At 49.6% G+C, this 12,617-nt stretch overlaps 1 long non-coding RNA gene across 21 annotated transcripts in view; it reads right to left on the bottom strand.

Annotated features, from left to right (window-relative positions):
- Positions 1 to 12,617, bottom strand: part of LOC105239525 — a 49,825-nt gene that overhangs the window by 12,422 nt on the left and 24,786 nt on the right. For 13 of the 21 annotated variants that reach the window (XR_004625631.1, XR_004625630.1, XR_004625625.1 and 10 more), the window contains 3 exons: positions 12,193 to 12,331; positions 5,339 to 5,420; positions 4,321 to 5,090 (listed from right to left, as the gene is read on the bottom strand). The exons of 3 other annotated variants lie outside the window; for them this stretch is intronic. This is a non-coding gene — a long non-coding RNA (uncharacterized LOC105239525). Of the gene's footprint in view, positions 1 to 4,320; positions 5,091 to 5,338; positions 5,421 to 6,072; positions 6,195 to 12,192; positions 12,332 to 12,617 lie in introns of all 21 variants that reach the window. 5 more of the 21 variants (XR_858377.3, XR_004625638.1, XR_004625621.1 and 2 more) reach the window with 4 other exon arrangements.

Raw genomic sequence — 12,617 nt, 5'->3', positions numbered from 1 at the left:
CCATCCTCTGGAGTCATATTAACGACTAATATTAATAATAGTCACAGAAAATATTTAACATCTGTGCTGCCGTACAACCCAAAAGTTTTAAATGGAAGGAAGAGGTGTTTCTTGCGCTAAATTGCCCAAGGAATTTTCACAGTAGAGCCCAGTTACCTAGGTTGGCCAGGACACCACTGCAGGAAAACCCTTCCATGCTTCTAAGTGCAGGGGGACTGGCAATGGACGGAAAGACAGCCCTTTGCTCTGCACCTCACCTACACGTGGCACGAGGCAGTACCTGCTTGCTGGCGCTCAAATGGATCTGGCATCGTGATAATAATCACTAATAATAATAACAGTAATAGCAACTTGTGTCACTGGTGCTTACTATATACCAGGCCTTGAGTTCAATGCTTATGTACCTGATCTCATTTACTCTTCCTGGCAACATTAGTAGGTGCGCATTGTTAATCTCCCCATTTTACAGAAGAGGAAAAATATGTGAGGCTCCCCGAATCTAGATGTCTAGGCAAAGATCACAATAAGTTAGAATTGAAACCCAGCTTTGTGTGGCTTGGTGGGCATGGTCTCAGCCCCTCTGCCAAGGCGTGGCCCCAATACACGCAGAAAAGCATTAGCCAGGGCGCCTGGGTGGCTCAGTTGGTTAAGCGACTGCCTTCAGCTCGGGTCATGATCCAGAAGTCCCAGGATCGAGTCCCGCATCAGGCTCCCTGCTCAGCGGGGAGTCTGCTTCTCCCTCTGACCCTCCCCCCTCTCGTGTTCTCTTTCAATTGAATGAATAAAAACCTTAAAAAAAAAAAAAAGCATGAGCCACCTTGCCACCCAGATAGCAGTGCATCTTATCGAGAACCCGTGAAGGGCAGAACTGTGGTNAATAGCAACTTGTGTCACTGGTGCTTACTATATACCAGGCCTTGAGTTCAATGCTTATGTACCTGATCTCATTTACTCTTCCTGGCAACATTAGTAGGTGCGCATTGTTAATCTCCCCATTTTACAGAAGAGGAAAAATATGTGAGGCTCCCCGAATCTAGATGTCTAGGCAAAGATCACAATAAGTTAGAATTGAAACCCAGCTTTGTGTGGCTTGGTGGGCATGGTCTCAGCCCCTCTGCCAAGGTGTGGCCCCAATACACGCAGAAAAGCATTAGCCAGGGCGCCTGGGTGGCTCAGTTGGTTAAGCGACTGCCTTCAGCTCGGGTCATGATCCAGAAGTCCCAGGATCGAGTCCCGCATCAGGCTCCCTGCTCAGCGGGGAGTCTGCTTCTCCCTCTGACCCTCCCCCCTCCCGTGTTCTCTTTCAATTGAATGAATAAAAACCTTAAAAAAAAAAAAAAGCATGAGCCACCTTGCCACCCAGATAGCAGTGCATCTTATCGAGAACCCGTGAAGGGCAGAACTGTGGTCTGGGCTCAGAAGTACAGAAGAGAGATGAATAGCCAATTCTGCTGATAACCCGTCAGGCTAACACGGTCCCAGTTTGCCTGGCGGACAGTGCTGGCTTTAGCACCAAGAGCCTTCATCCCAGATGTGGTAGGCAGAATTCTAGGATGACTCCCCAAGTTCTTGGCCCCTGCTGTACACACAACCTCACCCACTTATGCATCAAACTAAATGTAGGTGTTGCTGTGAAGAGATTTTCCAAGTGCAAAGAAGTTGACTTTAAGACACAGAGATGAGCTGGGTGGGCCTGACCTTATCAGAGGAGCCCTTTAAATCTGGGTTTGGAGGTCAGAGACAGAAGTCAGAGAGATCTGAAGCGCAGGGGGATTCAATAAGGCTTTAGAGATGGAGGGGGTCACCTGGCAAGGAATAGGGGCGGCCTCCCCTAGGAGCTGAGTGGCTTCTAGCTGGCAGCTGGCAAGGAAGTGGGATCTCAGCCCATACACTGGAAGAAACGGAAATCTGCCAACAACTTGAATGAGCCTGGAAGTGGATTTTTACCCAGAACCTCCAGCTGAGGATTTGGCCTGGGAGACCCTTGATTTTCAGCCTTGCAGACTTGGAGCTACCCAGTCATGTGGGTATAAGTTCTCTGGGTGTTGTTCTAAGCTGCTAGGTGGCAGTCACTCCTTGTGCAGCCATCGAAGTGCCCTACACCAGGTCACTCTTCCATCCCAGGCACACTGGAGCACTTGGTCACCCTAGAAGAATGGAGGCCCATGTGGCATGCATTGCTGGGAGATCCAGACGGCTTTCCCGGAGTTAGCCCCAGTACCGTGGGGAGGATTTAGACACGGGAGAGGGGCTGCAAGCCGCTTCCGGAGGACACAACATAAGCAAAGGCAGAGAGGCCGGAATGTGCAAGGGGAAGCAACTGCAATGCTACCAAGGCACCAATTAAATCCTTGAGAGAGTTCAGTGTTTGGGGGCGGAGCCTTGGTACCTTGAGCATTTGAAAGGGTCTGTTCCAGAGTCACAAAAAACGGGAATGAGATTAGCAGCCTGTGACTGCATGTTTAATTTCCATCATCCCAGGCTTCTCCAGAAAACTCTGAACCCCTGGAAGGCAGGGACAGGGCTTGGAGCTGCGTGACCCCAGAGCCGAGGGCAGGTCTGCCATATCATTGCGTGTTCAGTAAGTGCTAAGTAAAGAGATGGATGAACGGTTTAATGTGGACAAAACAATCCCATTTTAGCCTGAACCTAAGCCTGCAGCCACGTTGTCCCTGGAAATTACTAAGAGGTTGGCAATGCTGGCACGTCCCATTCTAATCCCACCTCCTTCTGGCCTGGACCCTCCTGCTACTTACATTCAGCGGCCTCCTGGGGCCCCCTCCAAGAAACCTGGGGCTCTGAGGTCTGATGGCCAGCCTCAGCGCTGCTCCTTGGGCAAGTGACTTAATTTTCCTGTGCCTCCGTCTTCTCGTGTGTGACAAGAGCACAAGTCCCACTTCACTGGGGATTCTAAGGATTAAATGAGTCAACACACCAGGAGAGCCTTTAGCATGGAGCCCAGCAAAAGGTAATTGCAGTCAGTTTAGCTGTTATTAGGAATCATTTTTATTTTATTTATTTTTTTTAGATTTTATTTATTAATTTGACATAGCCAGCCAGCGAGAGAGGGAACACAAGCAGGGGGAGTGGGAGAGGAAGAAGCAGGCTCCTAGCGGAAGAGCCTGATGTGGGGCTCGATCCCAGAAAGCTGGGATCACGCCCTGAGCCTAAGGCAGATGCTTAACAACTGCGCCACCCGGGCGCCCCTCATTTTTATTTTAAATAACGACAGAGTTGCTGACCAAATTCAGGCNTATTAATTTGACATAGCCAGCCAGCGAGAGAGGGAACACAAGCAGGGGGAGTGGGAGAGGAAGAAGCAGGCTACTACCGGAGGACCCTGATGTGGGGCTCGATCCCAGAAAGCTGGGATCACGCCCTGAGCCTAAGGCAGACGCTTAACAACTGCGCCACCCAGGCGCCCCTCATTTTTATTTTAAATAACGACAGAGTTGCTGACCAAATTCAGGCAGAGACCCTTCCGTGACCCCACCCCAACCCAAGGGCATTCTCATTTTACTATAAGATTCTTAAAATCACAAAAACTTTGAGACATGACAGGAGGACTGCCCGATGGAGGTGGGTGAGACCAGGGAACCCCCCAGAAGGCCCTCCAGGGGGCTGCTCCTTCAAGTGTAGTCTGTGGACCAGGACGGGCCACACCTGGGAGCCGGTGAGCGCTGCAGTCTCAGCCATCCACAGGCCTGAGCCAGAATCCGCATTTTTCACAAGCTGCCCTGGGAGAGGCACGGGTTGAGAGAGGAACTCCCATCGGCCCTGCATCTGGGCAATGCAGCGTCTCTCTGACCTTTCCTTACAATTTGCTTTAAAAGTTAAGTGTTTAAGCACACAGGCGAGCCAGACCACAAAACTCTAAGCTGGCAAGAGAGAATCTCCTTTCTAGGGACAGCTGGCCGTCTACATGTTTCAACAAACTGGCATTATCCAAGAGCGCTAATGGTCTGAAGTCAGGCTTAAAACTCAGCAAAAATAAACTTTCCAGGAAATTTCTGGCACACCCACTCTTCAAACCCATCATCTCAGGAATGTTATCCAAGCAGTGGCCTCCTTCCCCACTTCTAACTCCATTTCCCAGTTTAGGACAGTTCTTGTTCTGGCCTCGACCTGACAACACACACACCCAAATGCGAGAACAGGGAAGCCGCATTCAGCAAGGGCTTTACGGAAGCCCTCGGCGAAGTCCGTGATCCCATTTTGGCACACTTCGTGTTCTACTCCTTAACGCAAATACTGTTTTAAAAGAATATCTTAAATCTGGGGGGCGTCTGCTCTTGGTCCCTGGGACTCCGAGAGGGATACCTGCAAACAGGAGAAGTAGAAACCGCAGATCTGCCCTCCTGTGGTCGCCATTTCCTTATGTCCCAAGCCAGCCAAGCGCTCAAGCCTTCCTTGAGGACGCAAACTCCAATCAGCCACATCCTTTGGACCCGTTCGCAAACATTCATATTCATGAATGATGGACTGCAGTGTGGTAGCCACTCCAGGGAGTATGATGAGGTGTGATGCCTTCACCAGAGGAAACTCACCGCTCATAAGGGAGAGGTGTAGATGGAACGTATCCGTCAGGGTCTGTCCTACTTATCTATTGCCGTGCAACTATCCACTCCGATCTTGGCAGCTTAAAGAAGCAACGATTGCAGTATGTTTCATAGGATCTGTGGGACAGGAATCAGGAAGGGCTCAGCCGGACTTCTCTGACTGCAGCCTTTCCTGTACTGGCAGTCAGACAGGGGGTGTGGAAGCAGCAAGGGCTGGCCAGCAATCTTTCTCGGGACTTCCCCGGGTTGTCTTTCTGCGGGAGCCAGCTTGGGCTTCCTCGCATCATGGCAGTCTCGGGACAAACTATGGACAAGACAGCCCAGGGCTCCAAAGGTGAGTGTCCCACGAGGATCAAGCAGAAGCTGCATTATCTTTTAGGACTCGTTCAGAAGTTACAGTGTCACTTCCTCTTGAGGGAGAATTGTCAGAATCACATTGTAAGACGAGCACGTGAGATGGGAGATATTGTTTTAACCATCTCTGGAAAATACAATCTGCAATAGGGTTCCAGCAGAGGCTTCACCAAGGCACTAGTTGCAAAGAGATAAGCAAGAGTACAGGGAAATAAGAGCTAAGTGAGGTATCCTGACAGGGCTGGTAACAGAGAAATTGTCACTGCCCCCATTTGGAAGGAACAGGAAGAGGGAGGGGTTCCAGGAACTCAGAGAGAAGGGCTCTCTGGAGAAGATAGGTGCCCTGACCTCACTCATCCCTCCCTCCAGTCTCCTGCCTGGGATCCCCCTTGGCCAAACCCAATAGGAAGCCCACACTGACTAACCTCCGGGGAGCAAAGCAGAATGGAGACGAGTGGAGAGTGCCTCTCCAGAGGCAAACAGAAGATGCCCAGCAGTAATAAATGTCTGCAATACAAGAAAGATTATCACCAGATGCCAATAGAGAAGTATGTGACAGCAGTGCCTTTCTGCCATTGCTATGTAATGTCACAGAAATACAGACATGGTATATGGGGGAAAGTTCACATCACCAGCAGTCCTCTGGATGTCTGGGGTCCCACCCTTTCTCTTGGGGCTTAAGAGGGTCCAAGTATGTTGGGAAGGGAGTTGTCCCCATGGGCAAGCCGGATAGGACACACAAAGTCTCTGGGCACTAGCAGGAGTGTTTCTGGATGGACAGTCCACGGTGGTCGTCCACTAGGAAGGACAGATGTTGTGTTCCTCAACACCGACGATGTGACAGTGGGATGGAGACCTGCTGGGATGGAGACTGGGTGGTCTGTGGCACTGTTTGGCCTCCCAGAGCGATGCTCCCGTGACCCCTGAATGAGTCCTCTTCTGTCTGAGTGGTCCCTCCAGGCATGGCTCCCATACTGAACAGCATCAACCTCTCTCCCTCCTCATGTTCCCTCCAGCTCCCCTCTCCCCACAGTCCAGAGAATCTTTATCTAACCTGGGGGCAAGGGAGCCCAGTTTTTCATCTAGTCTTTCAAACTGGTTCTTTATCATACCAAAAGCAAACTCAAAAGTCCAGGCTCTTTTAGCATCACGTTCTCACCTTTTGAAACTCAAAAGCCAAGATCTGCACTCTGCATGTGTGTCCCTTCCTTGAGGCACACAGTATGGGATTGCTGGGGACAGGGGAGGGTCGCAAGTGGTGGTGGTGGGTGGAGGGGTGTCCTAGAACAAAAGTATGATCACGGTTCAAACTAAGAGGCATAAGAACACCAAATACCACTTATGGGGGTGACCAGGAAATACTTTGTCTGATTCTTTGAAGAATGGATACGATTTCAATGAGAGCTGGAAAAGGCATTCCAAGCAGACAAAGAGAAGGATGGTGAGAAACAGAGCACATTTAAGAAAGGAAGTTTCATTTAAATTGGAAGCGATTCTAGAACAGCAGGGTGAGGCCAGGTCGTGAAAGACCTTGAAGGAAACCTTTTGCTGCATTTAAAAAGCCACTGAAGGGTGTGCACACCGGTAGGGTGACCGGGTCTGAGCTGTGCTTTAGAAAGATGAGTACAGCGACAGCGTGCAGGAGGCCGACACGGCGGTTAGGGTGTTGGACTCCGTTTGGGCGTAAATTCATCTGAGCCTCACACCCGTGGCTCTGTCACCATCTGGCTTCAAGTCCACAGGCAGGCTCGGCTGTGGTTTCTCCCTCATTCCAGACCTGCGTTTCAACTCCCTGGAGGGCATGCCCACCCACATTTCTACGTGCTCTTTAACTCAAGGCACTGCAAGCCGAACTGTCATGCCCTCTTCCCCACTGCCCCCCACCCGTGGCTCCTCTCCGCACACATCCCCCCATCCTCCCCTAGACGTGCTGAAGCTCCCCTGTCGGAAATCTCATTTTCCTCAATCTCTCCACCTTCCCTGCCTCCCTTACCCGCCCCCCCCCAGCTCTGTGGCCCCTTCCACTCTTACTTCACCATAGGCAGATCCTTCCAAACCTCCCTTTCTTTCTTTTCCCACTGCCCCCATCTCCTTTTTATCCTTATTGGAGCTGTCAAGGTCAAGCCACAGCACCTGTCCCTCTGAGGATGGGTGTCCCTGCTTCCGAGCTCAGCGCTACTCCCCCAGTCCTGCACAGCTCAGCCACAGTCTTCTCCAAACACTAAATCTGATCATGGTATTTCCCCTTTAAAGACTTCCTCTGACCATCCCACAGCCTATAGGATCAGGAAAAAATACTTTTATCAAGCATTTAAAACCTTCAAAAGCTGACCTGGGTTCCTCTCCAGCTTTGTCCGCTGTCCCCGGTGACATGCAGGAGTTGATATCCTGGCTCTCTGCACTGGGCTGGCTGCACTAACCTTCCTGGAAGCAGCCGAGTTGATGGGATTATGCCCCAGCTGTTTGGATTGGAAAGGAAGAGCCTCCAGGCACAGGGAAATCCCAGATGTGTGCGTCTGCTGGGGGCGGCGGAGGGAGGGGGAATGAGACCTGCCACGCTGTCAGATAAGGAGGCCTATGCTGCCGAAGAAATGTTTGAATTGTCCTACGTTTAAAGACTGGCAAAGAGGGCACCTGGGTGCCTCAGTCGATTGAGCATCTGCCTTCTGCTCAGGTCATGATCTTGGGGTCCTGGGATGGAGCCCCACTTTGGGCTCCCTGCTCAGTGGGGAGTCTCCTTCTCCCTCTCCCTCTGTCCCTCCCCCTGCTCCTGCTCTCTCAGGAGCACGCTCGCGCTCTCTCTCTCTCAAATAAATAAATAAAATCTTTAAAGAAAATAAAGACTAGAAAAGAAACAACAGATCTGGATAAGATCTTATTCTCTGAGGGGCTGCCCTGGTGAGCCCTCATGTGGGTGTTTTTTACAGGCTCCTCCCATGAGACAAAGTACAAGGCTGCAGTTTCTTCTTGCAAGACTCAAAGCAGCAGGGAGAGCTTGGGAGGGCAAGTGAACCTTAATAAACTCTCTTATTAGGAAGAAAGAGAAGAAGGAATTCAGGGCCAATAGAATTGGTGATTCATAAGTAATTAAATTGTTTTTTCTTCTCTCTCTGGCTCTATTAAACAAACATAGACGATCTTAGTGAAACAAGTTTTGGCTAACTTTACGGGGTGCTGTTACCAGCACTAGAGTCAGGAGACCTGGCTTCCAGTTCCAGGTGTGTCTCTAACTAGCTGGGTGATCTTGGGTAGTCCTGGCCCTTCTCTGAGCCTCAGCTTCCCTATTTATATAACCAAAGGATGGAACTCATTTACACAAGTCCCTATACACTCAATTCCACCTTTCTTCAATTTTAGGCCAGTAAAATAGTTCCCCTCTATTAACCTACCCCTGAATTTTACTTTTTTGAATTACTTCAGTCTTCCTCTTTATTTATTTTTTCTTCTCATTCTATCTGCTCAGCCAAGCAAGGCATAACACTTGTCCAGCCGTTTTCCAGACTCTTGACTTGGGTTTACAGAGTACGTTCTGCCCACTGACTCTGTTCAGCAGTGGAACCTCCTTGACTAGGACTCCAGCAGCCAGCAGACCTTGAAACCTAGCTGTCTAGGACCCTTTCCAGGCCTGAAGGAGATGAGACCCAGCAACTTTGATGCATGAGATGCCATGCTGGCTGTTACTGAAACGGTAGCATCCTCCAACAACCTTTCCCACTTGAATGACCCTATTTATGAAATTAATGTTTCACAGGGGAAAGTAAATGCAACAGTTATGGAAACTGCCCTTAAAAAAAAAAAAAAAGAAAAGAAAAAAAAGAAAGCAGTGACCAAACTAAGGCCATGGCAGTCATTCTGATGAGACGGAGATAATTCAGGCAGCCCCCCAGCTCAGCAGTCTTGGCGCAGTCTCAATATTTTCACATCTACTTTCAGGATACTCTTGGATCCCCTCCAGGTAATGGATCCCATGATAAGGGCCTTGATATTTATATGTTACCGAGGATCAGGATATTGATTCTTCAAAGGCAAACATCTAGATGCAGGAGTGGATTTTCACTTAAAAAATTATGTCTTTTTGGGGCGCCTGGGTGGCACAGCGGTTAGGCGTCTGCCTTCGGCTCAGGGCGTGATCCCGGTGTTATGGGATCGAGCCCCACATCAGGCTCCTCCGCTAGGAGCCTGCTTCTTCCTCTCCCACTCCCCCTGCTTGTGTTCCCTCTCTTCACTGGCTGTCTCTGTCTCTGTTGAATAAATAAATAAATAAATAATCTTTTTAAAAAATGATGTCTTTTTTTTTTTTTTTAAGATTTTACCCCTGCTTGTGTTCCCTCTCTTCACTGGCTGTCTCTGTCTCTGTTGAATAAATAAATAAATAAATAATCTTTTAAAAAAATGATGTCTTTTTTTTTTTTTTAAGATTTTACTTATTTATTTGACAGAGAAAGCGAGAGAGCACAAGCAGGGGGAACAGCAGAGGGAGAGGGAGAAGCAGGCTCCCCAACGAGCAGCGAGTCCGACTTGAGGCTCCATCCCAGGACCCTGGGATCGTGACCTGAGCCAAAGGCAGACGCTTAACCATTTGAGCCACCCAGGTGCCCCTAAAAAATGATGTCTTGACCATCACCTTAGCTCAGATGGAATGAGGAACCACTAACCACAGTACCGGGTACCCCTGAATAAGCAACTAGGTGTAGATGGCAGGATTTTCTTCATAAGAAGCCTGCGAAGCATCTTCTGATATTAAAGTGTCAGACAGACACCAGCTAAATCTAAAAGAAGCCAGAAAACTCATGCAAACTGAAAATACCATGTACAATACAGATATGCTATCCTTTCAGCCTTACCTTATTCAACAACCTCTGATGACATGAGAAAGGACCTGAAGAATGTTTTCAGACAAGTTATGTGAAGTCTTTTTCTCCCATTAATAGTCCTTTCCACATACCGGAGTGTTCAGTTTCATTCATTAGCCCCACGTCTGCTCACCTGTCTTCAGTATCTCTGACCTCATCACGAGACAATACTCGTTGAGCATCTGTTACGTGCCGGGTCCTGTGTTAGGATGGCACAAAGTGGAACAAAACACAGTCCTCACCTGGGAGGGCTCGTGGTCCAGTTGGGGACAACTATACTTCAACAAAGAATGGCAAATAACAAGATGCAGGCCAAGAAAAGACACATGGAAAGGGATCTCAGTCCTATAATAAATCAAAGAGAATGATCTGTTCTCAATAAACCATGGACTACCAGTGCCAGGAGAGACTTTACAGATTATCTAATTCCAACCCCTTCATTTTACAAATTATGCCATATTAAAGCTGGGGTCAATAGATTAATTTTTTCTCTTTTCCTGGTTGATGATTTATTGTATGTTTCTCAAATAGTTTTTGGATGTAGCTAGAATGAAATCATAAATATACCATGGGAAGAAATCCATTTTGTTTTCCAACCCAAAATACACAAGATAGATCTCATCAACATTTGTTAAGCAAGAAGATGATTATTCTCCAAAGATTGCGGCACTCGGTTCCCTGTCATTTGCTTTGTCTGTGTACTTTCAAGTCGTTCCTTATCCCACCTTCCCACCATGACTCTTAACCACTGTGGTCCTTGACAGAAAACTCATCATATACTCACTATACTCCCTATATTTGCACAGTGCTTTGGAGTTTAAAAAGTATTTAAAAGCCATCGTCTCCATTTTGAGAGTCAAGCTGTAGGCTTCATCGCTTTAGAAGGAGGTGATAAGTACGAGGAGGTTCAGCATGGAGCTCAGCACATGGTCACAGGGTCAGGGAACAAGACCTACAAAGCCCGGTGAAGGGCGCCAGGATGCCTGGGACCGCTCTCAGGGGTGAGGTGACCAGAGGAGTTGCTGCCGAATAGATGTCCCTGAAGCCCAGTGAACTGGAAAGAAGCAAGTGAATAAACACTTAGTGACTAACGTCTCTGTGCGGGGCGCCAGGCTAAGTGGTGCCAAAGATGAATAAGTAAGGCACCCCCTTCAAAGAATGTTTTGGATTGCCGTACCATCTCCTTAAGCCTCGGGGAGTAGAAGGCATGAGTGAGCAGAAGCCACAGGGCGGAGAGGAGAAGTTGGTGCACCGAATTCCTGAGCTGTGACCAGAGTGACTCCAGTGGGTTTGGAAGCACCCCAGCTAGTAACACAGGGAAGGAAAGAAGGCACCCAGTCTCCTCGCCGGACGGCCAACCCAACCCCTGGACACAGGTGGACGACAACCTGTCACGGGACTGGTACACTTGAACCCCTCCCATGAACACCTTGTAGGTTGAACCCTGGGGCAGTGCTTCATTGCAAAGCCATTAAGTAGATTCTCATGAGTGAGTTTCTACCCACTTTATAGACAATGGGATTTTAATAACGCTCACTGTAGGCTGAGAGAGGCCAAAAGGACCACGTGTGTGATATTTAAAACTTGGGGCTCCATGGCTGGGCGCTAGTGGGGAAGCAGAGGTGCACATAAAGGGAGCTGAGCGGATGACTGCAGACGGGGGCCGGGGGGGCTCCGGCCGGCAAGACTGACAGACAAGCGGCTGACCACTTTCACGTACATGAAGGGTGAGAAGAAATTTCCCCGGAATCTCTCAAATCAACGTTAGAAGGGAATGGAGGTGGTCGGGGATGTGGGAGCCTGATAGAGAACTATCACAAGAAACCGTGAAGGCAGAAACTTCGGAAAGAAGGGCAAGTTTGGAAGTCGCTCAGTTCAGACATTGCACTAGCGGTGGAAGTGGCAGACCCACCAGGCAGCGCTTTGCTCCATCTGGACGGCAGGTTCTCGGAGCTCCGTTAAAATAGCCCCTGGCTCTGCTCACCAGATTGGCGGCACCCTCAAGGCAGATGGCGGGGGAGTGGGGGGCTCTGTGCTCTGCCCAACCTCACCTCCCGGCCGGCCTCCTTTCCCGCTGCTCCCCGCCCCCCACTGCTTCTCTCCCGCACAGCCGCTGTCCAGACCCGTCTCTGCAGACCTGTTTATATCCTCCCCATCCTTGCAGACTCACCTCCCAGGCCACCTCCTACAAGAAGCCTCTCCTGATCCATCCCCCAGAGGGTCTAGGCTCCCTCCCCATAGCATGTGCTTCTTTATGACTTTCATTTCACCTGGTAGTACAACAATCTGTGTGCTTGTCTGAGCTCCGACCCCACCCGTCCTTAGAGAACATCAAGGGCAGGGACCCGGTCTCTTTCATCTATGTATCTGAAGCACGAGGACAGGAACCAGGGCGTCATCAATGCTCAATTACAGCCAATGTATACCTGGGACAAAGCTTCTGCGATTCTTCCGAGGTTGCCAGCTGGGCTCTGGAGGCAGACAGCTTGGACTTAACACTTGGCTCTGTCACTAGCCAGGAGCCTGAGGGCAACTGACTTGAACGCTGTGCCTCAGTTTTCTTATCTGTAAAAAGAGCATAATAGGACCTACCTCAAAGGGACTGTGTGATGGTCTAGGTAAAATCCCTAGCATACTGTCTGGACACACTGAGTGTTCAATAAATGTAGGGAACGATTAGGAATATGGGACAGGGGCACCAGGGTGGCTCAGTTGGGTAAGTGTCTGCCTTTGGCTCAGGTCATGATCCCGGGATCCTGGGATCGAGCCCCGCATTGGGCTCCTTGCTCAGCGGAGAGCCTGCTTCTCCCTCTCCCTCTGCCTGCGGCTCCTCTTTCTTGTGCTCTCTCAC

Source organism: Ailuropoda melanoleuca, chromosome 1 (genome assembly GCF_002007445.2).
Source record: "Ailuropoda melanoleuca isolate Jingjing chromosome 1, ASM200744v2, whole genome shotgun sequence".
NCBI classification, from domain to species: Eukaryota; Metazoa; Chordata; class Mammalia; order Carnivora; family Ursidae; genus Ailuropoda; species Ailuropoda melanoleuca.
The sequence above is the reverse complement of the archived record's forward strand: the minus strand, read 5'-3'. Positions and strand labels throughout refer to the sequence as shown.